At 44.7% G+C, this 27,614-nt stretch overlaps 1 protein-coding gene across 24 annotated transcripts in view; it reads left to right on the forward strand.

Annotated features, from left to right (window-relative positions):
- The first annotated feature begins 10,212 nt into the window (after nt 1–10,212).
- MICAL3 (microtubule associated monooxygenase, calponin and LIM domain containing 3) overlaps nt 10,213–27,614 on the forward strand; it is a 195,957-nt gene continuing 178,555 nt past the window's right edge. For all 24 annotated transcript variants that reach the window (XR_005379691.1, XM_038576206.1, XM_038576209.1 and 21 more), the window contains exon 1: nt 10,213–10,313. The gene's annotated coding sequence lies outside the window, so the exon portion shown is untranslated. The remainder of the gene's footprint in view (nt 10,314–27,614) is intronic.

The following is a 27,614-nucleotide window of genomic DNA, read 5'->3' on the forward strand; positions in this document are numbered from 1 at the left end:
CTCTCTTCTTCTGCTTAGTGTAGGCTTTACTTGCTGTTCTTTATCCTTTATGTGTGAGGTTAGCTTGTGTATTTGAGATTTTTTTCCCCAATTTTTAAAGAGATGCTTATATTGTGATGTATTTCCTTCTTAGGACTGCTTTTGCTGTATCCCAAAGATTTTGAATGGTTGTATCTTCATTTTCATTTTCAAAATTAATAAGTTTCCCTGAATCTTTTTAATTCATCTCCAATTTCCTGGTTGACCCATTCATCTTTTAGTAGGATGCTCCTTAACCTCCATGTATTTGAATTTCTTTCAAATTTCTTCTTATTTCAAAGCATTGTGATCTGAAAATATGCAGGGGACAATCCCAATCTTTTGATATTGGTTGAGACATGATTTGTGACCTAGTATATGGTCTATTCCGGAGAAAATTCCATGTGCACTTGAGAAGAATGTGTATTCATTCAGTTGCATTTGGATGAAAAGTTCTGCATATATTTGTGAAATCTATTTGTGAAATCTATTTGGACCTGTGTATCATTTAAGGCCCTTGTTTCTTTGGTGATGTTCTGCTTAGAAAATCTCTCATTTGCAAAAAGTTCTGTGTCGAAGTCTCCTATTATTAGTGTATTATTATCTAAGTATCGTTTTACTTTGGTTATTAATTGATTGATATACTTGGCAGCTCCCACATTAGGGGCATAAATATTCATGATTGTTAGGTCTTCTTGCATAGACCCTTCAAGTATGATATAGTGTCCCTCTTCATCTCTTACTACAGTCTTTGGTATAAAGTCCAATTTATCTGATATGAGGATTGCTGCCCCAGCTTTCTTTCAAGGACCATTTGAATGGAAAATGGTTCTCTACCCTTTCATTTTCTGGCTGAGGTATCCTTAGGTCTAAAATGAGTTTTGTTGGCAGCATATAGATGAGTCTTGCTTTTTAATCCAGTTCAATACCCTGCATCTTTGGATGGGATCATTTAGCCCATTCATGTTCAGAGTAACTATTGAAAGATATGAATTTAGTGTTATCATATTATCTATTCAGTTCCTGTTTTTGTGGATTATTTCCTTAGGCTTCCTCTTTCTTTTACAGGGTCCCCCTTAATATTTCTTGCAGAGCTGGTTTGGTGGTCACATATTCTTTCAGTTTCTACCTATCCTGGAAGCTCTTTATCTCTTCTATTCTGAATGAGAGCCTTGCTGAATAAAGTATTCTTGCCTGCATGTTTTTCTCATTTATGACCCTGTATATATCATGCCAGCCCTTTCTGGCCTTCCAGGTCTGTGGAGAGGTCTGCTGTTAATCTGATATTTCTTTCCCATATACGTTAAGAATCTCTTGTCTTGAGCTGCTTTAAGGATTTTCTCTTTATCTTTGAAATTTGCAAGTTTTACTATTAAATGTAGAGGTGTTGAGTGGTTTTTGTTGATTTTTTTGGGGGGGTCCTCTCCATCTCTTGGATCTGAATGCCTGTTTCCTTCCCCAGAATTGGGAAGTTCTCAGCTATGATTTGTTCAAATTACTTTGTGGTCCTCTTTCCCTGAGCCTCTTCTGGAATCCCAATTAGACATTAGAATATCCAGTTTGGAATGCATCTCATTTAATCTCTTTTTAAGGTCGGCTGGATTAGATCTCAATTCTGCAGTAATGAAGTCTCTAGAGTCCTTTATGCTTTTTTTCCAGAGCCACCAGTAGCTTTATAATTGTACTTCTGAATTGAATTTCTGACATCGTATTGAAATCCATATTCTGTAACTCTGTGGCGGTGAGTATTGTTTCTGGTTCTTTCTTTTGTGGTGAATTCTTCCTTCTAGTCATTTTGTCCAGTGCAGAGTGGCTGTATGAGTGGGCTGAGTCAAAAATATTAATCACAACCTAAGTAAAATGCACCCTAGATGATTCCAAAGAGGTCAGAGACTAGAAAATAAGAGAAAAAGAAGTACAGAACAAAATAAAACAAAAGGACCACTAAAGTGAAAAACAGATTTTAAAACAAAGTAGTAAAAATAAAAAGCCAAAAACCAAAAACAAAGATGAAGAAAAAAAAAAGAAAAAAGAATAGAAAAGAGCAAAAGGGGATGGTGGTGGATGGTGGTGGTGAGGAAGTGGTAGTGGAGAGAGAATATAGTCTACCTGAGGGGTCCTAGAGAGTTATCCTCTTTGTTCTGAGTGTATTTTGTTCTGTATGTTAGAAGATGCAAAATTATATATACCAGAAATACTTGTAGAAAGCCCCAACATTGACCACCAAAACATAAACAAGATAAATGAGGGGGGCAGAATGGGAAGAAAGAGAGAATATAGTCTCACAGAATGAACCAGCAAGGTATTCCACTTGATTCTGGGTGGATTTTGGTTGTGTGTTAGCGGGTACTAACCTCCACCATCGTAAAATAAAATGAGGAAGAAAAAACAAAAAACAAAAAACAAATACCCATATCTCGTATATCTACCAAAATTAAATTGAATATGTTGAAGGGAATCCAGAAGTGAAATATATATCTAAGACATGTAATTGTGGAAATATGAATGTCAAAAAGGAAAAAAAAACATAAAAACGAAGAGATGGTAAAATACTGTAGTTAAGGTAGGAAAAAAGAAAGAATATTGGAAATTTTTAACCTGCTATAAAAACAAATTGTAATGAAAAAAAAAAAAAAGGAACCCTCTAGTTCTATATACTATTTTCCCTCAGACCTGAAGCTTTTCAGTGCTGCTTGTTCAGTCAATTTGCTTTTCCCTTGTTCTTCCAACAGTTCTTCTAGGGGAGGGGAGGGGCTGCAGTGCCGACTCTCAGGTGTGTGTACCTGGGAAGCTGTCCCGCCCCCCCCCCCCCCAGGTGCTGGGCTCAGTGGGAGCTGTTTACCCTGGAGGCCTCTCTTCCCTGGGGCCCCGCCTCTCCCAGGCACAGGGTGACGCCCGGAGGAGAAAAAAAGATGGTGGCAGCCAGGTCCCCAGCTCTGGAGTCAGCTCCCTGCGAGTAACTAACCGTAGTCTCCCAGTCCACACAGGCCTAGATGATCCCCGGCGAGCACTGATGCACTGATCTGCACAGCTCGGGGGCGCCCAGGGCCAGCAGAGTTCTCACTGTCCCGGACCCTCTCCACCTCCGCCTGTCCCAGGGGAATGAAGGATCACCGGCTTTGTCTCCTTGGGCGACCTGGGATCTGGGGCCCTGTGCCACGGACCCGCGCTCCCTAGGGCCCCCTCTCCCGAAGGGATCGGAGCACAGCCACCTCTGTCTGTTGCCAGCCTCTAGGGTAAAGGCTGCCCACGACCCAACCGGTTTCTCCCCGATGCCCCGGGGCTGCGGCACTCCAGCCCTTTACCAATATCGGCCGGTGGTGTGCGGTGGGCTCCCCCCCCCCCCGCGCCCCCCATTCTTATGGCGAGGACGGTAATCTGCAGGCATCACTGCCCCTTGAGCCATTTTGCCCCTTGAGCCATTTTGCCTGAGTTCCTTGCTAAGCACCTTTCTTTTTTTTTTTTTTTTAAACTTTTTTTTTTTTAATTTGTATTTATTTGTGATAGTCACAGAGAGAGAGAGAGAGAGAGGCGCAGAGACACAGGCAGAGGGAGAAGCAGGCTCCATGCACCGGGAGCCCGATGTGGGATTCGATCCCTGGTCTCCAGGATCGCGCCCTGGGCCAAAGGCAGGCGCCAAACCGCTGCGCCACCCAGGGATCCCAACTAAGCACCTTTCTGTCTGGGAAAACTCTAGCGTGGATTTTTATTGTTCCCGCTTCTCCAGGGCTGGGCTCTCCTGCCCCGGAGGCTCTTGCCCCCCACCTTAGCCCAGCTCCTCGTGGGGGCCCTCTCCCACTTGATTCTTTTTTATTTTATTTTTTTGCCTTCCTACCTTGTTAAAAGCAAAAACTTTTTTTTCTCTGTAGCGTTCCAGCTGTTTTTCTTTTTCCCCCAGCTGTTCTCTCTTTAAATCTCAGGTCGAATTCGTAGGTTTTTGGGATGTTTTGAAAGTTATCTAGGTAAGTTTGTGGGACCAGACGAGTTGAGGACCCCTACGCTTCCACCATCTTGCCCCTCCTTTGATTTCTAACCTTTTATAACCTCACCATGAAATGTTAGCTTAGGGATAAACCCCAGAACCCAGGACGGCTTCCAGCTCTGGGACATCCCAGGCCATGATGCCCTTAGCTTTTCTCCAAAAGACTGGGTTGTTTCTCTGGAGGTCCCTTAAAGCTGAGCACCTCCAGGAGTCATGATGAACTGAACTAGTGGCAGTAATGGGTGTGATGTTTGGAATGTGTGGACTGAGTTCCTGTTGGACCACAGAATCCATCGACAGCCAGTGTTTCAGTCAGCATTTTTTGCTTTGCCAGTGACAGAAAAATGACAAGATCAGATTTAAGTTTAAAAATGGGGCGTATTTACTGTTTCATACAACTGCCTTCCCATGAGACTTGATTCAGGGCTCACAGACGTGACCAGATCCAGCTTTGCTTCTCTCCATCTCTCAACTTCACTCCTTCAGGTTTGTTCGTCTTAGGCAAAGTCTAGCTCATGGCCCCAGATGGCTGCCAGCAGCTCTCAGAGCTACCTGCATCCCACTTCAGGTCCAGAAAAGGGTTTCGATCAATTCCAGTCAAACTATACTGAGAATGGGGGAGGGGCAAATTCTTTCATGGGAAATTGGGCTGTTGACGGCTGGAGAAAAGGACTTTATGTAGAGGCAACCACAAAACCAAAGTAATGCCAAGGGAAGGGAGACCTAGCAGGATCTGAGAGTAATGGATGGATTAACCAGCCACTCGATACTGGAAGATGGGCTGGCAGCTTAGACCATCTGGATTTGTCCCCATCACAGAACTGGTATTGTTGAAGAGACGCAAACTGATTTGGACATTAGCCAGTACTAATTGTTGATTGATATCCTTTTTTTTTTTATTTTTATTTATTTATGATAGTCACAGAGAGGGGGGGGCAGAGACACAGGCAGAGGGAGAAGCAGGCTCCATGCACCGGGAGCCCGACGTGGGATTCGATCCCGAGTCTCCAGGATCGCGCCCCGGACCAAAGGCAGGCGCCAAACCGCTGCGCCACCCAGGGATCCCCCGATTGATATCCTTTTAAAGCTGAAAGCTCCTGTGCATAGATTCGTTACTCACTTCAAGTTACAATGTATAGATTGATGTGTTGTTTTGAGCCATCCGTTCCACTACCTATTTTATTGGTTCAGGAAAATGACACTGAGTTGATCCGAGCATTGATCATTTGAACATATTCTACTCTGATTTTTCTATCATTCTTCGGGGATTTGGGAGAAGTGTGATTAAACGGAGGGAGACACTTTGCTGTTTAATTTCAGGGCACTTGGAAGGAAAAATATATATTTACCACTTTGATAGGTAAAAGTGCACTGTAATAATTAAAACAATGAGATATTTTTCATCTGTCAAATTGACAAGGCTTACAAAAGAAGAGAAATGCCCAGTATTGGTGAGGGTTCAGAGAAATAGCCCCCTCATACCTTGCTGGTGGGAAGTAACTGGTGTAAACTTCTTGAAAGACAATTTGGCAATATACATGAAACATTTAAAAATACAGGAAAAATACGTTAACATAGTAACAGTGATATGCTGTTAAGAGTAATTAGTAATTTTAATTGTTTAGTACTTTTCTGTATTAAAATTTTTAAAGCAATGAACATGTATTACTTTTGAAATTAGAAAATGTTTTTCTGGGGATCCCTCGGGGATCCCTCGGTGGCTCAGCGGTTTAGCGCCTGCCTTCGGCCCAGGGCGCGATCCTGGAGTCGCCGGATCGAGTCCCACGTCGGGTTCCTTGCATGGAACCTGCTTCTCCCTCTGCCTGTGTCTCCACCTCTCTCTGTGCGTCTATCATGAATAAATAAATAAATCTTAAAAAAGAAAAGAAAATGTTTTTCTTAAAAGTTAGACAGAATACATCAGTTTTTAAAAAATATTTAATTTATTTATTCATGAGAGACAGAGAGAGAGAGAGAAAGAGAGAGGCAGAGACATAGGCAGAGGGAGAAGCAGGCTCCATGCAGGGAGCCTGAGGTGGGACTCGATCCCAAGTCTCCAGGATCACGCCCTGGGCTGAAGGTGGCGCTAAACTGCTGGGCTACTGGGGCTGCCCACATCACAGTTTTTTAATGGCAAAATTATGGATTGATGTTATTCCCTCTACGGTTTGGTATATGTCCAGTTATTTCTGGGTACCCTCCATTTCTCCACTTTCCTCCCCAATATGTATGCCCATCCCCCCCACCCCTATCCTCTCCCAGAGTTCAGGCCAGTGCTCTTTCTCTTTCTCTAGAGGTCAGGCTTTCTGACGTGAGCTTGCAATTAGCCTTGAGATGGAATCCTATCACATAGGTTTTGAGGAGTTCGGGTTGATCTACTCCTCACCCAGTAGATCTGATGTTCATCACCCTCTCCACTCGGTAAGGACAGGCTTCATGTATGATCCATCAGGATAACCCCACACAATTCTACAGTCCTTTGCTCGTAGTAGTTGCCCACTAAATGTTAGGATGCATAAATGAAACACTTAAGACAAACAGAGGCATTTTAGAGCTCTCTGGGAATAAGAAAAGACAGAAGAGCAGTGGGAATGAAAATTAACTGGACTGACTAGCTCTGGGCTGGGCAAAGAGCAAGTCACCAGTATTGGCTTCAGAATTACCATGCTTAGGCTTCTTAATTGACATTGAAAATTTACTGGTTCCCACACCATTTTGCCAGCCTGTCCACTCCTCTGAGGATTCAGCGGTTTGTCTGATTATTTATTTGTTTGTTTATTTATAATCTTATTTATTTTTTTAAAGATTTTATTTATTTATTCATAGAGACAGAGAGGGAGAGGCAGAGACACAGGCAGAGGGAGAAGCAGGCATCATACAGGAAGCCTGATGTGGGACTCGATCCAGGGTCTCCAGGATCACGCTCTGGGCTGCAGGCGGCGCTAAACCGCTGCGCCACCGGAGCTGCCCGTAATCTTATTTATGTATTAAAAATATTTTATTTATTTTAGAGAGTGAGAGAATGTGCACAAGCGGGGGGAGGGGCAAAGGGGGAGGGAGGAGGAGCAGACTCCCCACTGAGCAGGGCTCCAGAAGTGGAGCTGGATCCCAGGACCCTGGGATCAGGACCTGAGCTGAAGGCAGGCGCTTCACCAACAGAGCCATCCAGACACCCTGGATTTCATTGGTTTAAAAAGAATGAGATCATTAGCCCAGTGTATATTTTCAGGGCTGTGTTACACGTGTCAGTGAAGCAAGATACTTTACTAAGGAGCAACTTGGAAACTTCCCTGAATCTGTGAGCAGCCTGGCACATAGAAATCCCTTCCTCATGGGATTCTGTCTCCAGGTACTCTAGGCAGTGGGGGAGGGGGAGGCTTTTGTTGCCCTTTGCTATTGAATTTGCCAGGTGTGTCAAAGGCATAATCTCAGAGACAGAATATAAACAAGCCAGGAGAAGAAACACATAGTGCTTCTCACTCTATAGAAGCCCTCCTGGACTTGTTTTCTGCCCTGCAAACACTGCTACCATTCTCCCTGGATTGCACGGTGTGGGTTTTGCTGTTACTTGTTCCTGTCTTGCTTATAATTGTTCTCTACTGGTTATATGTGAAAAGATTGTATTCACTCGGGGATTGGGGATTTCGGTGGGAAAAATAGACAACTTGGATAACCAGACTTCATTTTTTTTTTTTTAAAGTACTAGGAGGTGATGAGGTCAGAGCAGTAACACAAGCCTGCCTTGTCTAGGGCCATTATTTTTTTTTTAATTTTTATTTATTTATGATAGTCATACAGAGAGAGAGAGAGAGGCAGAGGGAGAAGCAGGCTCCATGCATCGGGAGCCCGATGTGGGATTCGATCTCAGGTCTCCAGGATCGCGCCCTGGGCCAAAGGCAGGCGCCAAACCGCTGCACCACCCAGGGATCCCAACCAGACTTCATTATTTACCAGCCCTGCTACCATAGCTAAATTGGTCAGCCTTTCTAGCTGTGGTTTTCTTGCTCACTTGCGGACAAACTTCTCCTAACCTTCCTGACATGATTGAGGTTGAAATGATATTGTAGGTAAAGACGTGTAAAAAATGACGTAAGCGTATGACATTATCTTTTGTATGGAATGCCGTAGCATAGGTTCTTCACAAACAGGAGATAGTATTTGCACTTTGGGGTTGTGAAGATAGAAACTACAGTTAGACCTCGATGTGTGTGCTTCGGCAACTCAGCTTCTCTAAGACTCACTTTCTTTCTCTCCATAAAACAGGAATAATAATAGTACTTCACAGAGTTCATGTGATGATGAAATGAAATGATACATGCAAAGCACTTCCCAACAGTACTAGCACATAGTAACATTTAATGAATGTAAGCAGCAGCTGCGGCTGAAAATGAATAAGAGAGGTAACCATATCAATAAAAATCGCATTTTGGGTCAGAAACTCAGGGTTATGGTGGCACAGAGTAGAAATGGGAGCTCTATAAGTTAGCAGCTTCTGTTAATCAACCTGGGAAGACTTCATGGAGAAACTGGACTTTCTAGAACTCACTGAATAATAGTTGGAAGATCAGTTAGAGGCGGTGGTGTGTGGGGGAGAGTGGAACTATTAATAAAGTATCCCAAACGCCTCATGTAATTTGGAAGAAGATTAAATGGATGTAGGGTGAGCAGATGATGCAAAGTTGGAAAGTTCTGAAAAATAAAGGTGAAGTTGGTCTGAAGTTTGGTGGCCAAGCTGCCAGAATAAAGCTTTAAAACAGAGCCAACTGTGGGGATCCCTGGGTGGCGCAGGGGTTGGGCGCCTGCTTTTGGCCCCGGGGCGCGATCCTGGAGACCCGGGATCGAATCCCACATCGGGCTCCCGGTGCATGGAGCCTGCTTCTCCCTCTGCCTGTGTCTCTCTCTGTCTCTTTCTCTCTCTGTGACTATCGTAAATAAATAAAAATTAAAAAAATATATATATATATAAAAATAAAACAGAGCCGACTAGACTCCCGAGGAATGTTTTTAAAGTCTTGAATCTGACATGTAGTGTGACTAAAATTGGCCATGAACAGTTAAATGGTATAGCGGACACTTCGGATAGCACTTCAAGGACTCTAATGAGGACTGACCAGCGAGCTTTGTTGCTAAAGGTGGGGATCTGGACAGTTCAACAGGTGTATTAATTATGAATTGAAGCTTTGATGCTGTGGAGGAAGAGAGAAGAAAGGATGACTCTCAGAAGATTAGAAATTACGAGGTATTCTGAGGGGGAGTCGGGTACTCTACACACATAAGGAGAATGCTTTGCTTTAAGAGAGGAGGGACAAAGAATATTGAATTTGTCTTTACAAAAGGTAGGGTTTACACTGTATAAAGGATTTGGTATCATTTCTGACAAGTCTACCTTACTTTCAACCAAAGTTGAAACATGGGAGAGCATGCCGAAAATTGAAGAAAATATATAAGTATTGCTAATACCATGCAAAGGATTGTAGAATCACAAAATATGAAAAGGACCCTCAGAGGACCCCACTCTAGTCCAGTATTGTCATTGGGTTAGACGACGCACCTGAGGCCCAGGGATGTATCTGGTTCACTTCTCCCCGTATTTTCTTTTAGCTCTCTAACCCAAACATCTGAGGAGCCCCTAAATCTCTTTGTTTCCCCGTCTAGATAAGATCAGGAAGAAAATCCTGGTTTTGTTTTGTGGCGGCTGCTGAGGGCAACACACAAGTTCCCTTTAATCGCACCCTCTCTCCTCCCCAGCTGGCAGGGTGGGTAGGACAACCGTGATTTCTCATTGGCCATTTTGTGTGGGTCCCTACGCCCTTCCAAGATTCCCAGCCAATCAGCTCCTCGCTGTCGCCTGGACGCGGCTCCGAGGACCGTACCACAGAGACTTGCAGGGGGGTGGAGCGGAGGGAGGCAGTGGCCGCAGCCCGTTCCCGCACCTTCTGCACGTAACCTCGAGATTCTGGCACTGTCCACGCCTGCAGGTCCCGACGGCGCCCCTGAGGCCGGGCACCGCGCGCCGGGTCCAGAGGCGCCCCTCGGGATGCCGCCCCCGCGCCCGGGGTCCTGTGGTCGGGCCGAGCCCCGCCGCCCCCGCCCTCCCATGTGCCCGCCCAGCCCCCGGCGGCCGCGCGGCTGCTCAGCTGCTGTTGCTCGCGCGGACCTGCGGCGCGCTGCGGGGCTCGGGGCTCGGGGCTCGGGGCTCGGGGCTCGGGGCTCGGGGCTCGCGGCTCGGGGCTCGGGGCTCGGGGCTCGGCGGGGCTCGGCGCGGCGGACCCGGAGTGCGGCCCGGCTGCGCACACACCGGCATGAGGCGGAGGTAAGCGTCGCGCTTCGAGACCCACGCCCGCTCCACCCGTTCCGTGGGGGCCGCATCCCTCCCGCGCCCTGGGGGCAGGGTTTCCGGGGCCCCGGAGGGCGGCTCTCCCGCCCGCGACCGCCGCGACCCGACCTGCGGCTGCAGAGCTCCCCACGAGCAGCCCCGAGGGCCCGGGACCCGCGGCGGCGGGCGCTCGGCGCCTCCTCCTGGCGGCCGGCTGGAGCCCTTTACCTGGCGGGGCGGACGAGGAAGCCCCTCCCCGCGCCTCCCCGGCCGCTGTCCGTGCCGCCCGCCGCCCCGACTCTGCGGGTGATCCCGGCCCCTGCCCTCCGCGCCCCCCGGCCCCTGCGCGCGACCTCCAGGAGTCGGGTGTTCCGTCCGGGGCGGCCGCGCGGGCCCGGGGCCCCCGGGGAGGCTGGCCCTGGCGGTGGCCCCGGGGCCGCCGGCGGAGCGCGGAGGGGGAGGCCCGGAGAGCGGCGAGCGGTGTCCGGGGCAGCCTGGGGCGGGGGCGCACATCTCTTCTGCTGCGCGGCCCCTGAGCTTTGGGCCCGGTCGCCCTGCCCTGCCGCCAGCCCAGCCTGTGCGCGGTCGGCCTTGCCCTCGAGCCGGGGACCGACCCTGGGGGACCTTGACCTGGATTCCGGCAGGGGCTGAGTGTGGGTGTGGGTCGCTCTGGGCAGGCGGCCCCCCGAGGTCCATGAAGTGCTTTTCCTTCTGTTTTCTTAGAGCGGTGGTGGGTGGGGGAGATGATGGCAGCCACTTACGTCACTTCATCTGTGAGCCACCCCCCTGGCCTCACTTGCAAGGTGACAGGAGGCCTGTGTGGTACGCTGTAAATTCCTAGTTTAAAAACCACCTCGAGGAGCCCGGTACACGCAGCAGAGCCTCGCCTTGTGTTAGAGAGCCAAAGGTAGCGATAGCTTGAGTTTTGCAGGTTCTGGCATGGGTGGTAAACGAATCATGAGGAGGCCCCCGCTTCATCCCTTCAGGGGCATGGGTTAGCCCTGTATCTCGGCTGGTTTTCTGGAGAGGCTTAATTCAGGGAAAGCTTATCCAAGAATGCAGATCACAGATAGGTTCCTTTAATGTTGGTGTTTGACACGGACGTTAGTTAAGGTTACCTGAAGTGCATTAGTGCAGAGGTCAGTTGTGAGAAGTGTCTTTTCAAAATAAGGCTCATTGCTTTTGTTTTTTTTCCTAGTGGGTTGTAAATGGAGACTGTGGCATTTAAACAAGACAACATCAGTGTGTATTTGCTCCCACCTGAGTTTGCTGTGTAGACAGTCATTTAGAATGATGGCTTGTACCCCAAGGGTGAGAACGAGTTGGGTTTTATACTGAGAAAGATATCTTAGAGTTGCTGCCAGCCAGAATGCTTTGCCCTCTCATTACCTGGCCACACAGATGCCCGTTCATTATTGTGGTTGCTTGCTCCTGTGAGCATATCTGTAAAGAGTCTTTAAGAGGATATTATAAATTCTGTATTTGATTGTCAAATGTGCTCTCAGGTCAGACATTTAGCTCAAGTTGTTTTAGCCCTACAGTGAATTCTTGTGCTCCATGTTTTAAATATTTTTAAGCGGGCAGCCTGGGTGGCTCAGTGGTTTAGCGCTGCCTTTGGCCCAGGATGTGATCCTGGGGACCCGGGATGAAGTCCCACGTCCGGCTCCCTGCATGGAGCCTGCTTCTCCCTCTGCCTGTGTCTCTTTGCTCCCCTCCCCCCCCCCCCCCCCCCCCCCCCCGCCCCGTGTGTCTTCCATGAATAAATAAGTAAAATCTTTTTTAAAAAATTAAAAAATATATTTTTAAGCTTTTTTGTTGGTATATTAAACCACTTAAGTTAATTCCAGAATTATAGGAAAAACATGGTTTGAATCTTCTTCTTGCAAAGAATCTTTAGGAACTTGGACCTGGTTCCTATCCGGTTTTACAGATAATGAACTAGGGTTTGGTGAGACCCTAGGTGGAAGAAGGGGTGACTGAAATCAGGGCAGGCACTCAGACCTATGCTGTCAGATTTCGAAGTGTGTGCTTTTGACTCCCAAGCTTTGGTGGTGACTAAAGAGCGGATGTCAGTCCCTGACTGTTGCTGCTGTGCCTCCCTGGGGCCTGATAAGCTGTGATTGTGCTGGGGCTTTATTTTTCATCGAGGTAAAGTTTTCACACCCTGGACTTTCTCTCATGCCAAAAGCATTCTTCTAGCCAGGTGGAGGGTCATTACTTTAGAAAAATAATGAGACCCGGAAAAGCATCTATATTTGGAGAGTATGAGTATTTTAATAAGACCAGAAAGTGAGAATAGCAGAGAGAATCAAGGTGGTTTGTGGATAGGAAATGTGTGATATTCTAACCCAGGGGATATCTTTAGTCTCCAGGCTTTTTAACTTAAGCTGTGAGTTGAAATTGTAAACCTGGAGGCACAGCAGCTCCGGGCTGAAATCTGTGTAGTAAGTAAGGCTCTCAGTTTCTACTTTAAATGGCAAAGTTGAAAATCTGATTCCTTTTCAGTCTTTTGCTTCCACAAATAATGCGGTAAGTTATGGGAATGGTAGGGACATTGTTTGGAACAATTACCTAAACTCTTTGTGGACTGCCCCTTCTCTCCACCCTCCCCTCCCCTACCTTTGGTTCCACTTTTCAGGATTTAGTTCCTATCCTGTAGAATTGGGTGGAATGGTGGAGGGTGTCAGGCCCTGAGATGCTTGGGATATACCAGTGGATAGAATATCCCTGCCCCTGTGGGCTCAGCTGTATCTGACTTGCTGTTTTCATGGTATGGGCTTTAGTTATCTTTAGGTGTGAAGGTTTATAGTCATCAAGAAACTAGGGAGGGAGGAGAGGGAAACTGTCACCCCACACCCTGGAATTCATTGACTTCTTCTCATTGTGGAGTCAGAATTTCACAGAGGAGAGAAAACTGCCACAATTTACAAGAAAAGGAAAGTGGTGACCATCAGATGACATAAAGGAAGAGAAGTAGGACGTTGGGTAGTACCTTGCTGAAAGGTGAAAGAAGGGCAGGAGCTTCTGCTAAGTATTAAGTTCTGTCTAAGAACAACTGGGTCTCCCTGCACCCCTCTTGCAGGGCCTGCTCAGCATCTGTCATAAGATGGGAGAAGCGAGCATATCTTGGTGTGTGAATGGAAGCCAGGAAAGGAGTCTTTCTGCATTAGACAGGTCTACTGAGGTCTATTTAATTGTATATCCAATGAAGGCTCTGGTTTGGTTAACTCTGGTTAGCAACTTGCTTAGCTGGTAGCTTTTATTGACTTCCTTAAGGCAAAGTGAAACTTTGTTTGGTCCCAAACATTGTTTGGTCTTTTGCCATGCTGCTTTTCTCTTATTGATTTAAGTAAAGTATGGCCGAAGCTTGAGTCCGGGGAGGTCTTCCCTATGTCATTGTTGGAGTTTGGGAAGAGAGGAGGAGCAGAGTAACCCAAAGAGAAGATGAAGAGGAGGTGGTACTTACTCCTAGCTCCCTAGCCCCTCTGACAACAAATCTTCAGCACAGACTGCTCCCAGCCTGCAAAACGCTGACATGTGAAGATCCAACTGCACTCTTCCCTCTCTAACCCCCACATCACCCACCTCCACCACCAAAGCCGCCTTATGATTGAGAATTGTTGGGTTTGTGAGTGGAAAAGGAAAAGCGGGGAAAAGTAGCATCATGACAAATAATGACATGAGCAGTGGTAGCAGCAGAGACGCTTAGAGTCAATTCACTGTGTTGTACCAGGCTCTGCATGGACAAATTCATTCAGTCCTCATGACAGCCGTAGAAGATAGGTGTTGGTATGAGCCCTATTTTTACATGAGGAAGCCAAGGCACAGGGAGCAGTGACTTCTGAGCGTCTCAGAAAGTGAAGGAGGCAGACTTCAGACATAGGCATTTGGTTCCAGATTGGTGCTCTCACGGACCAGTTATGGGCAGCTGACTTGGGTAGACTTGTACCTAACAGTTTCTCCGTCCTGAAGGTCACCTTTCCTCTCTTCCAACCTCCCCTCCATTTTCACATTTAACCCCCTCTTTACTTTTCAGTTATCAGCCTGAAATGCTATGGGAGAGATGCATTTAGGTTAACTAGCGTATTCCTTTAAAGCTGAGGCAGTCAGAGAAGGTAATTCTGAAGCATCTAGAGGGGTCTGGGTGGGCTTCCAAAAAAGAATATGTAGGACACTGTAAAGAATCTTCAAGGACCCAGGAGCTAGACATGGGATCTAGAAAGAGTGTTACTTATAGCGCTGCTCCCAGAAAAGATGAGGAACCCTTTTCCTTTCCCTTCTCTACCTTTTTCTTGGCGTGGGTTGCTGATTCCCAAGATCTAGAACTTGAGCAAACCTTCCTATTGACTGGCTCATGGGCTTTTGGATGATTTTTTTTTTAAGATTTTATTTATTTATTCATGAGAGGCACACAGAGAGAGAAAGAGAGAGAGGCAGAGACACAGGCAGAGGGAGAAGCAGGCTCCATGCAGGGAGCCCGATGTGGGACTTGATTCTGGGTCCCTAGGATCAGGCCCTGGGCCGAAGGTGGCACTAAACCGCTGAGCCAACCGGGCTGCCCCTTTTGGATGATTTTAATTTCATTTTCTTACTTAATGAAATAAAATAGTCTGCGGTCCTAACTATATTTGGAACAGAACCTTTTCCCTGGTTTGGTCATAACTGGTCAGAATCATCTATTTCCCTGTGAAAAAGGAAAAGGAGAAGTATTGTGACTAGTGACATGGACATGTGTCAGTTTGTTTCCAAAACAGGTTTTTTTTTTTCTCAAAACCAGACTTGCAGAGAAAGGGGGGAAAAATCAGCCTTCTGCCTTTAGCATTTTATTTTATTTTTATTTATTATTATTTTAAAATATTTATTTATTTATTTATTCATTCATTCATTCATTCATTCATGAGAGACACCCAGAGAGAGAGGCAGGCAGAGACACAGGCAGAGGGAGAAGCAGGCTCCTCGCAGGGAGCCCGACGCGGGACTTGATCCCAGTTCTCCAGGATCAGACCCTGGGCTGAAGGTGGCGCTAAACCGATGAGCCACCGGGGCTGCCCATGCCTTTAGCATTTTAAAAGCATCTTTAGGTGAGTGAGTCCTGTGTATAGTTATGTAGTAATTAGCTATCACTTATTGAGTGTTAACCACCCAGATGCTGTGCCAAAGGCTTTAATATACACATATCATTTCTAGTCTTCGGGTAGGTACCGTCACTCCTATTTTACCATAGGAAAACCGTTTCAGAGAAGGTAAGGTCCATAAACCCAGTAAGTTGCAGAGGCTGGATGATCACCTCGTTGGAAGGTGAAATGTTGAAGGAGCAAAAGGAAGAGAAAATGGGGAAGAAAAAGACAGTATTGGGCAGGGGAAAGAAATTCATGAGACAGCAATGTGCATCAGCCCCCAGGGTTTACTGTATACCTCAGTGGGCCAGATGAGGCATAGAAATGCCCATGGGCCTCAAACACCCTCAGGGAGCCAGGGAACAAAGAAATTCCAGAACCTAAGAGTTTTAGGCTACCCACTGGGACTTGGTTTTAGTATGCACTTATTAGTACCCAATAATAAAGCAAGTGCCAGGTATTAAAACATGTCTACCTATAAGAGGTCACCATATTTCTGGGGAAGGCGGACACAAATCCAGAAAACCTAGTGTGCTAAGTGACTTAACTGGCCAGGGAGCCCTGAACATGGAGTGGTGAGAAAATTTATACTTCCTGGCAAAATATTTCTTCTCGATTCAGTTTTGTTAATTTCATGCACATAAGATGGAGAATTTCTGAAATTTACCCACCTCCTGTGGCTGTTTCCGGAATGTTTGTGTTTTAGCAGACAGAGGATCTCTCTACAGCTCCTCTCTGAGGACCAGCCCTGTACCTTGGTTGCAGGAAAGGCTGGGGCCACCTCCCTTTCCTGCAGGTTGCCTTCAGGCCCATCACTACTGCAGATCTGCTGGGCTTGGTGCACTTGTCCCCATGTAGTAACTGCTTGCTTGGAGGTACAGGTGCTCCAATAGACTGGTAGCCCTTGCTAGAAGAGTGTATTGCTGGGCTGTGCCCTTTCCAGGTGCTCTAGCAGGGGTGGGAGCAGTCCTGGGCATGAAGATGCTTTCCCAGAGCTTTGGGAATTAGATGAGACCATGTTACCACTCTGACTCCTTTCTAACTCTAGGACCACCTCACTGTACCAGTAGTGACCTGGGTGCCCAGTGGTAGCCTTGTAGTGTTATTATTCTCGGCCTTATCCCTGGCTCTGCATTCTTTTTTTAAATTTCATTTATTTATTTATTCATGAGAGACACACATAGAGAGGTAGAGACACAGGCAGAGGGAGAAGCAGGCTCCAAGCAGGGAGCCCGACATGGGACTCAATCCTGGGACTCCGGGATCACGCCCTGGGCTGAAGGCAGATGCTGTACCGCTGAGCCACCCAGGCATCCCTGGCTCTGCATTCTTTTCTTATTAGCAACTATTTAGTCTTCCTGAAATAACCTTTGTTCATTAATTTATAATCTAATGGGCCCTTCCTCCACATGAAACACTATACTGGGTATTAGGATAGGGCACAGGTTTGTAGAAATATATTCATAATGAATGCGTCTGCCTCAGAAAATACAGTATAAATGTGGAAAGCGTTTGGGTAAAAAGCAAACAAAAGCAATGAAATACCAAGTAGCACAGACAGGTGACTTCAGTGTTAGGAGACAATAAGGACAATGACTACAGTTGACCCTTGAATAACACGGGTTTGAGCCATGTGTTCACTCATGTGCAGCTTTTTTTGGTAAGTACAATATGGTACTATAAATGTATTTTCCTTATGGTTTTCTTCATAACATTTTCCCTGGCTTTATTCTAAGAATATAGTGCATAATGCAGATAACATACAAAATAGATGTTAACCAACTGTTTATCAGTAAGGCTTCTTTCTGGTCAGCAGGCTGTTAATAGCTAAGTTTTGGGGGAGTCAAAAGTTATATGCAGATTTTCAACTGCGTGGGGGTAGGCATCCTCAGCCCTCCATTGTATTACCTTTTGAGAATTTATTATATACCAAGTGATGGTTTAAATGCTGTGCATGCATTGTCAACCCTGTAAGTTAAGTGGTACTGTATCATCCCTGCTTTATAGGTGAGGACTCAGAGATACAAGTATCGTATCCAAGGCCACACAGTACATGGGTGGGAAGAGCCTGGGCTTTGAACCCTGGTCCACATTGACTCACTTGGGCCTGTGCACTGTGTCCCAGGTCATTGGTAGGGTTGTCTAGGTGTTGGTGTGAGCAAAGCTTGGAGTTGAGAGTGAGCAGGATGCATTCAGGGCATTGAGGAGGCCAGCCTGATGGTTGGAGTTGGGTTCAGTGTTTGTGGACTGCTGTGCCACGTTCTGTCTGGGTGCTGGGAGATGAGTAAGACGTGTTCCTTGCCCTCTGGAATCTTGCTGTAGCTGAGGAGACAGACACACAAATAGATGATTTCAGTGTACTGTGGTAAGTGCTGTGATGAGGCTAAGTATAGGGTTCTGTGGAAGCAGATGGAAAGGAACCAGGAAATGATCCCAGAGTCTTGAAAGGTAAGCTTAGCAGCTGAAGGCAAGAAGAGTTTTCTAAAAGGCGGAGAGCAGCATGAACAAAAGCATGGCCTTTGTGGGCCTTTCCTGCTAAAAGCAAGTTTATTCACCTGGTCTGATGGATGCCATGGCCCAGTGTGAAATTTATAGGCAACAGGTAGTTCATCAGAGGTGTTGGAACACAGAGGAACAGTGTAGAGGTAGTATTTTGTGTTCATTAATCTGATGGAGGCGGGAAAGATTAAGGTCCAGCAAAACCACCTGTGGGAAGAGTTGGCAAACTTCTCTATAAAGGGCTAGAAAGTAAATAGTCTAGGCTTCAGTGGGCCATGTGGTCTCTGATGCAGCTATTCAACTGCTATTGTAGTAGGAAGGCAGCCACAGATAATTGGTAAACAAATGGGCATGGCTGTATGCTAACCACATTTATATATGACCCTCCAAATTTGAATTTCATATAATTCTCACATGTCTTAAAATAGTCTTTGATTTTCTTCCCCTGACCCATTTAAAAATGTAAAGCCCTCTTTGTTTGCAGGTTAAATTTGGCCCACAAGTCATGGTTTGCCCACCCTGAGCAGTGTAGGAATTCAGGTGTGACGTGACCCAGGAACTGTCACAGGTTGTTGGCAGTGGAAATAGAGAGGAAGGGACTTGATGCCAGAGACATTTTGCAAAGAGGACACTGATTAGAAAGAAGAGATATGGCGAGAGAAGAGCCCCAGATGATGCTGAAGCTTCACGTTTCATGTGTTCCCAGCCCCTTTTTGGTAAAACTGGCCTTATTTCCATGCGCTGAGAATATGATTTGATACTGGAGAAAAACCTGAGAGCATGACTTGATGCTAGAGAAAACCCCAGAAATAGCAGATGCCTTATGTGCTCCCAGACTTCTGTCAGCACTGTGAATTATTCCAGTCATCTCCCCGTGTCACTGTGCCAGCCCCCTTAGCTGCCCTGGCCTCTGGAGTGCTTTAGGTGGGAGGTGGCTCCTGCTGTAACTGGGAGAGCATGCCCACCTGTTTGCCGGCAGGGCACAGGCAAAGCTCATTTGTTGGATAACTTTACTTTTATATGCTTTCACATTTGCAGAAAAGTTGCAAGAGCAGGTCCCTTGTGCCTGTTATTAGGTCTATTAAATAAGATTTTATTAATTGCTTACATTCTGTCCCATTTGCTTTTTTATTCTCTCTCCACTCTCCTCCCATTTTTTTCCTGATACATTTGAATGTTGGTGACATCTTGCTTCTTTTTACTGCTAAATATGTCAGCATGAATTTATCAAAGAAAAGGTAACCACAGTATGGCGACCAACATTGGGAGAGTTAACATCAATACAATCTAATTATGATGTCTGGAGCTAGCAGCCTCTAAGAACTGTTCCTCATAGACTGTCTGCCATGTGTAAGTAATGATCTGTCATTTACTCTCCCAGTGGCAGACGTAAGCAGCTACCTGTGCCTCTTTGGAGACCCACACTCCCAGCAGTAGCAGTTCCCAAGGACTCATGCTGGGGCTGGTCAGTGGGCTTCTGCAAAAGGAGAAGTAGTCCCAGGGCTGAAGGATCACTTGTTATCTTGAGCTGCTAAGCTGTCTGAGGGCAGGCACTGCCTTTTACTTTATGTATATAGCTCGTGCCATTTCCTGATGCCTTCATGAGAAAGCTCATCTCCTAAATGGAGCATAGTAGCCACAAGCACCCAAGATCTCACTTATGGTTACAAACACCTTCATTCTTTTGGCTTTCTTCTCCGTTGCTCCTCAGCCTATGTAAAATGATTCTTCTAGGGTAGATTTTGTTCTGGGCTTGATCTAGAAAATAAAATGGAATTCAATTAATTTATTTTGGAAATAAAATGGGAGGAGCAGCTATACTAGCTACCATTTCTGACTTAGAGCAAAAAAGAATGTTCTTTTTGCTACCTTTATAGACTGCAACCAGAAATAGGGGAATGTCTGATGCATACTCTTTAGTTCCTTAGAGGTCGTAATAGCTTTTGGAGCTCTGTGGGAACTATGGGAAAAGGAGTCTGGAAATTCTGCACCTGATGAGAAAGGAATAAAGGGAAGGCTTTTATCTTTGTGTAAGGTGGGCGCCTCATTTCCATTTACTTAAGTTCTATATGGCTTAACTAAGTGCTTGGTCTTTGCCAGTGTGGATGTGATGGGACCTTTCACCATGTTCCGTCATCACTGATCTTCACAGAGCCCATTCTTGGGATCCAGGTCATCTGAAATCCAAGAGTCAGTGTCTTAGGTCTGTGAGGCCCTGTGCCGGCCGTGGGGTGGGGGGTGGGGCACAAAGGAGGACCAAGGTGCCAGGTGCCTCAGCATATTCCCTCATCTCTCAGTCCACATGAGAAAACCTTGACTCAATTGCTGCTGGGCAGTGAGCTTAAGTGGATCACTTCATGGTTTTGTGTCACAGTTTTGCCGTTTGTAGAGAGAGGTTGGCTATCAGCCATTTAAAGGGGTATTCTGGAGGTAAAATTTGAGTATAAAATTGGCATGTGTGCTTGGAGATGAAATGTTTTACATGTTTTAATCTGTGGAGTCAAGATAAATAGTTAAAGAGCCTTTAGTGAAAACGGAGCAAATACAGAGAATCCAGTGTAAGCCCTGTATTCTCTTCCTTCAAAGGCAGTGGTTACTGTTTGCCTTGCTCCCTGTGCTCCAGCTATTCTGGCTGCCTTGCTGTTTCCTGGATGTCCCGGGCACCCCTTGCCTCAGACTGTTCAGCCTCTCTGAGAGGATCTTCCCTGCAATGGTACCTGGTGGGCCTTCGTAACCTCTGCATGCCTTTGCTTCAACATTACCTTCTCTATGAAAGCTACTCGTGCCACCTAGTCTGAAATTTTAATGTGTCCCCCAGTATTCTAAATTCTATCTTACTGTACTTTTTCCTTTTTTCCCTAGTACTTACCACCCTCTAGCATGTTTTACTTAGATTTATTTAAGAGACATGGTAGCCTGGGCTCTAGAGCCCGACCGCCTGGGTATAAATCTTAGCTTCACCACTTACTGCTTATGTGAACTTGGGTAGATTATGGAATCCTTTTAGTCTAGTTTCCTCGTTTGTAAGAGTAATACATAAGTCATAGAATTTTTATGAGGATCAAATGAATTAATATTTATTAAGTGCTTAGCCTAATAACTGACATGGACTAAGTACTATAGGAGTGTTTGAATACAGTTTATATTATCAAACAGAAGCTGCATGAGGTCACAGGGGTTTTATCTGTTTCGTCCTCTGAGGTATCCCTGGCGTTTAGAACAGGACCTAGCACAAAGCAAGCAGTAAGTACATGTTGGGCAAATGAAGAGGCTGTGGATGAGTTGTCTGGAAAGGGGAATGTGAGGTGTGGGCTGTGCCATGGATGACAGAGGTCCACCTGGGAGTCCCTTCCAGCTCTGCACTGTGTGTTCTTGGACCAGGCTCAAGCTCTTGCTTCACTTGCATAGTTGTTTGCAGAATTAGATGAAAGAATATGCATTAAGTGCCAGGTACGATACCAGCCTGGCTAGTAGCAGATGGTCAGTGAGTGTTAGTTCTTTTCCTTCCTCAGCACCCCTGGAAGAAGTGAGTCAGTGAAGGAAGCGGGTTGTTAGGAAGGAGCAGGGGAAATCCTGAGTCTAGGTGCAGGGAGGGGGAACAAAAACAAGATATTAGATAGAGATATGACCACCATTGATGTGCCAGACTGAACGCTCAGTGAGAAGAGGCTGTGCGTTGACAAACATTGATGAAAAGATGAGAGGTGTAGGGGTATTGTAGGGGTATAGGGTCTGGTGTTTTGTTTTTTTCATTTTTATTTTGAGATAATTTCAGAAAAGTGCAAGAATAGTATAAAGGACTCTGTTTACCCAGAACTGCCAGTTTTCATCCTTGCACCATTTGCTTTTCATATTTGTTTCTTTCTCTCCGTATGATTTAAAGACATTGCATTCCTTGGCCCCTAAATACTTAAGTGTTTATCTCCTAGGAAGAGGAATGGTCTCCTAGATTTTGATAGGCAGCTTTAGGTTCTTAAATAGGGAAGTGGTACTGGGTGAGGTGTACTTGGGGAAGATGGGCTGGAGACCAAAAGGGCTCATGGGCTAGCAGTTTGAGATCACTTCCACTGGTCGTTAGTGAAGACAGGTTGATGACCAGAAATGGGAGAAGTGGGGAAGACGTAGGAGATGTTTCATGAGTCTTGGGTATGTTACTGCTTGGGACGGGGTAGAGATGATGACAGGGAAAGGACTGCTCCTATGGAGCAGCGCTACTGTCTGGGGAGAAGGGCAGCATGTAATCTGAAAGAGCAGATTCAGCTTTATTTTACACTTGGGAAAATGAAACCTCACTCCCACCTTTGTTCCTATTATAGTCTACTGAAGATAAAGGTCCACCAAATCCTGGCTGATGCAGTAGAGTCTATCTCCTGCATTCTTGGAGGAGCAGCCATGATAGGCTTGTATTGTCAGAGGCATAGAGATACACAGTCTGATCTGAAGGACAGTTGCTGATAACTGGGGGAGAGTACTTTAGGCTTTGTTTGTCATGAAAAGAGTAAATAGAGATGAGCATTCAGATAGTCTGATGTAGATCTAGGAGTCATCAGTGACAAAGACAGTTGGTATTGACTGGGGAGGATGATGAGAAGCAGGGACCCAAACCAACTTTGGTGAAGCGGTCTACAGGGAACCAAGGAGAGGTGTGAAGACCAGAGAGAGAAACTTAAAAGTAGCGTAGCAACAGTGACAGAAAAATAAATAGCATTAAGACCCAAACTGAGCTAGAAAAGACCTAGGGAGTGGGTGAGCAAGCTCCCAGCAGCTCTCAGTACCAGCCCAGTACCTTCTGGGGCCAGGAGATACTTGTTGGGCTCTGTTTTTTCCAGACTAGGAGCCAGAACTCATGAGCTTTAAGGAACACCCTGTGAATAATGCCACCCAGGGTGCTAAACCAAATCAGACTGTTAAAGGATTTAAAATTAACTTCTCAGTGCCTAAGTGTTTTGTGTAAGAAATATTTCAGGGAGAATTTATAAAAAATGGCACACATTTAAAAGATCCCCTCCTTTGAAAGATAATGTGTTACATGGAAAACTGTACCATTCTCTCTAGCATTCAAAATTCCCAAATACAGTAAAATCTTGTTATAGGAAAATCTTGATTCCCTCTAGGAGAGCAGACTCTGAGGAGTGAAGTTACTACAGGAATTGTGTAGGTTGGTTTATAAGTGCAGCCATTATTAAAAACTAATTCTATAAACTTAAAATTAAATAAATTATATTAAAAACAAGGGTAATACTCAAAATTCATTGCTTCCTCATTATTTTAGCATAAACTGTACTCTGCATCTCTTGTATCCATATGGTGGAGATATGATATAATAGTCATCTATGGTGCATCTCTTCCTAGCTCCTTGTCTGTGCTCAGAGATGTCAAGTTGATAGCTTGAAATTGGCCATGATGGGAGTATTTATACCATGGGAACCAATAGTGCTACAAATTAGGGCCTAATTTAATATTTTGTTCGTTGTCTAAAAAAGTAATGGAAAAAACGTTAACATTTCCAGTTCAAACTCAGTGGTTTGTTTTTTTTTTTCAAGATTGATTTTATTTATTTATTTATTTATTTATTTATTTATTTATTTATAAAAGATTTATTTATTTATTTATGATGGTAGTGGGGGCAGAGACACAGGCAGAGGGAGAAGCAGGCTCCATGCCAGGAACCTGACGTGGGACTCGATCCCGGGACTTCAGGATCGCACCCTGGGCCAAAGGCAGGCGCTAAACTGCTGAGCCACCGAGGGATCCCCTAAGATTTTATTTTTAAGTAATCTCTACACCCAACATGAGGCTTAGACTCCACCCCGAGATCGAGAGTTGCATGCTCTACCGACTGACCCAGCCAGGTACCCCCAAACTTAGTGTTTTGTGTCTGTAGCATTAATTGTGATTTAGCACAAAAATGTTGAGGAAATATTTATTTAGTATTTAAAAGCTAAGAAGTTGCTAATGTCCTGTTTGATATTCATCTTTTCTTTTCTTTTCTTTTCTTTTCTTTTCTTTTCTTTTCTTTTCTTTTCTTTTCTTTCTTTTCTTCTTTTCTTTCTTTCCTTTTCTTTCTTTTCCTTTCTTCTTTCTTTCTTTCTTTCTTTCTTTCTTTCTTTCTTTCTTTCTTTCTTTCTTTCTTTCTCTTTCTTTTTCTTTCTTTTTAAGATTTTATTTATTTATTCATGAGAGACACAGAGAGGCGGAAGACACAGGCAGAGGGAGAAGCAGGCTCCGTGCAGGGAACCTGATGTGGGACTCGATCCCGGGTCTCCAGGATCACACCCTGGGCCGAAGGCGTTGCTAAACCGCTGAGCTCAGCCCGATATTCATCTTTCATGTTCCAGTTTTGTTTGACTCCTTAAAGTAAATGAAAATATCAACATTCACTTATTTGTCAATTGAATCCATGAGTTGGCTATAGATATGCGTTAGACAAAAATCTATGATGGCATTCTGTGAGAAGCAATTGGCTATATGGAATTTACAGTACAGATTATATATTTTATTACTATATACTTTATTATGTATTACCACATGTTAATTAATGTATATATTATTATTATTGTTGGTACACACTTTTTATATCAGTAAAGTTTATTATAAATGTGAATATAAGTATACATAGATATATCTATAAAGACATGAACATGTTTTTGGAGAATAGATGGTTAAGCATTTACCAGCACACCACCCCAGTGAGTTAAATAAACGCTGCCTTTGTGGAGTTCACAGTTGAGTGGGGGAGGCAGACAAAAACAAGTACAATCACAGAGATACCTAAGCGTGTGAAAGACCTGCAGGAAGGACTAGTGCAGTGTCCAGTGAAAATGTGGGACGGAGTGTTTACTAGGGGCTGGAGTGGGGAGGTCAGGAAGGCCTCCCAGAAAAGTGGTACAGAAGTTAAGCCCAGACTGATAGTGAATGGGGAGTGGAGGAGTGCCTGGGCAGAGTGAACAGTTTAGGCCTGCAAGGAGGTTTGCAGGCTTGAGGAGCAAACAAGTCGATGGATAGATGATAAGAAAGAAGGAGGGGGAGTCCTGGAAAGAAAAGTGGGCGTGGACCACATTGTATGGGTGTTTGCTGTGGATCATATGTGAAAGTCGTGGTAACAATCTAAGGATTCTGCTTTTAGGCTGTTTGGCAGCTCAGATGCCAGTGGTATTGTGGCCCACTGATGTGGTTTAAGAAATAAGAAAAGAGGCATTAATAATATTTTTTGTGAAGTAAGTACTTAAAGTGGACAGATACAAATTATCCACTTAACTATATGCAGGACTTGGTGCTAATGGTTTTCAAGGAGACATAAATCATTAACATTGTCCTTACCCACTAGGAATGTATTGCATGGTGGGGGCGGGGCAGATACATGTACAAGGAACTGTAATATAAGGTGGCTTTAAAGGAAATGCTGTGGAGGAAGCAATTAATTCTGACTGTGGGATGGAGAAGGTCATATGGAGAAGGCATGATAGTAGTTTGCCATACTTTACTTGGGGGACCCCAGAAGAATATCCTACTTTGACCAAAGGTTTTTACCATCTTTTTTTTTTTTTTTTTTAAAGATTTTATTTATTTATTAACGAGAGACAGAGAGAGAGGTAGAAACACAGGCAGAGGGAGAAGCAGGCTCCATGCAGGGGTCCCAATGTGGGAATAGATACTAGGACTCCAGGATCACGCTCTGGGCTGAAGGCAGGCACTAAACCACTGAGCCACCCAGGGATCTTGGTTTTTACTGTCTTTATCTCCTGATTTATCCCCATCATCCACTGCCCTGAAGTCTGTTTATTTCATGAATGCCAATTCTGTCACATCCTAGACTTAAGTCAGATTCCTCAGAACACCTGACCAGGAGCTCACATTATGTGCTTTAAGAAATATTTGTTGGTGGGATGCCTGGGTGGCTCAGCGGTTGAGCACCTGCCTTGGGCCCAGGGCGTGATACTGGAGTCCTGGAATCGAGTCCCTCATTGTGTTTCCAGATTCCCCTAGTCAACCCCTAGTCTAGTTTTCTATCTCTGTAGATTTGTTATTCTGGATATGTCATATAAATGGAATCATATAATATGTGGTCTTTTGTGACTAGCTTCTTTCATTTAGCATAGTATTTCAAAGTTCATCTATGTTGTAGCTTTTATGAGAACTTCATTCCTTTTTTTTTGGCCAAATGTTCTGTTTTATGAACATACTCTATCCATTCAAGAGTTCTGCTTTGGGCTATTTTGAGTAGTGTTGCTATGAACATTAATGTACAAGTTTTTGTGTGGACATATGTTTTCATTTCTCTTATGTATTTATATACCAATCAGTAAAATTGCTGGATCAGTTGGTAGCTCTGTATTTAACATTTTGAGAAAGTGCCTACCTATTTTCTGAAGTAGCTGCATTATTTATTACATTCCCACCAGAAATGTATGAGGGTTCCAGCCTTTCCACATCTTGCCACCATTTATTATTATCTGTCTTTTTTAATATTGCCATCCTAGTGAATGCAAAATGGCATTTTCATTGTGGTTTTGATTTGCATTAATGGCTAATGATGTTGAGCATCTTGTCATGTACTTATTGACCATTTGTATATCTTCTTTGGAGAGATATCTATTCAAATCCTTTGCCCATTTAAAAACTTGGGTTACTTTTTATGATTGAGTTATAAGAGTTCTTTATATGTTCTAGATAAAGTTCCTTATCAGATTTATGATTTGCAAATATTTTACCCCATTCTGTGAGTTGCCTTTCAGTTAGTATCCTTTTTGCTTTGGAGCATAAAAGTTTAATTAATTTTGATAAGTCAAATTTGCCCTCAGTTGTTTTTTTTTTTTTTTTTAATATTTTATTTAATTATTCATGAGAGAGAGAGAGGCAGAGACACAGGCAGAGGGAGAAGCAGGACCCATGCAGGAAGCCTGACGTGGGACTCCATCCTGGGTCTCCAGGATCATGCACTGGGCAGAAGGCAGCGCTAAACCGCTGAGCCAGCCAGGCTGCCCTGCCCTCAGTTCTTGAGTAAACTCAGATTTACATGACAGATTTCTGTGCTTTCAACTATTTCTATTTTATTTAACAAGTCTCTAGAGTTGAATAGTTTACAACCAGTCTCATTACCTTTAATACTTGCAACTTCTTATATTGGTGAGTTTGTTTTAGCTTTTATTTTTTTAGTTTTTTAAAAAGATTTATTTGTTTGAGAGAGAGAAAAAAAACAGGTGGGGGGAGGGGCAGAAGGAGAGGGAGAGAGAGAATCCCAAGGAGGCTCCATGCTCAGTGGAGAGCCCCACACAGTGCTCCATCCATCTCACAACCCTGAGGTCACAACCTGAGCTGAAATCAAGAGTCAGCTGCTTAGACTGAGTCACCCAGGTACCCCTGTTTTAGCTCTTAGAAGCTTAAAATCCTTCGAAAGCAAAGACTAAGGCATATAGGCTCTTTATAGCATTTTAGTCACCATGTTGCTGGTAAAAATACAACCGTAAGCTGATGACTGCTGAACATGTTGGGTCCAGGCTTCTGGGAATAGCTGGTGGTTTGACATAGTGTGTTGAGGTTGTATTTAAGCGCAGCTGGGAAAATGGAGCAGTGTCATTTCCTATTGTAATCTTAACTCCTTTCTGTTATCTAATGAGATTTTTGGCTGTATTTACTCAATAAGGCAAGGAATTTAATAACAAGAAGTCCATCTTGGTTATGT

This window comes from Canis lupus, chromosome 27, assembly GCF_011100685.1.
Source record: "Canis lupus familiaris isolate Mischka breed German Shepherd chromosome 27, alternate assembly UU_Cfam_GSD_1.0, whole genome shotgun sequence".
Taxonomy (NCBI): Eukaryota; Metazoa; Chordata; class Mammalia; order Carnivora; family Canidae; genus Canis; species Canis lupus.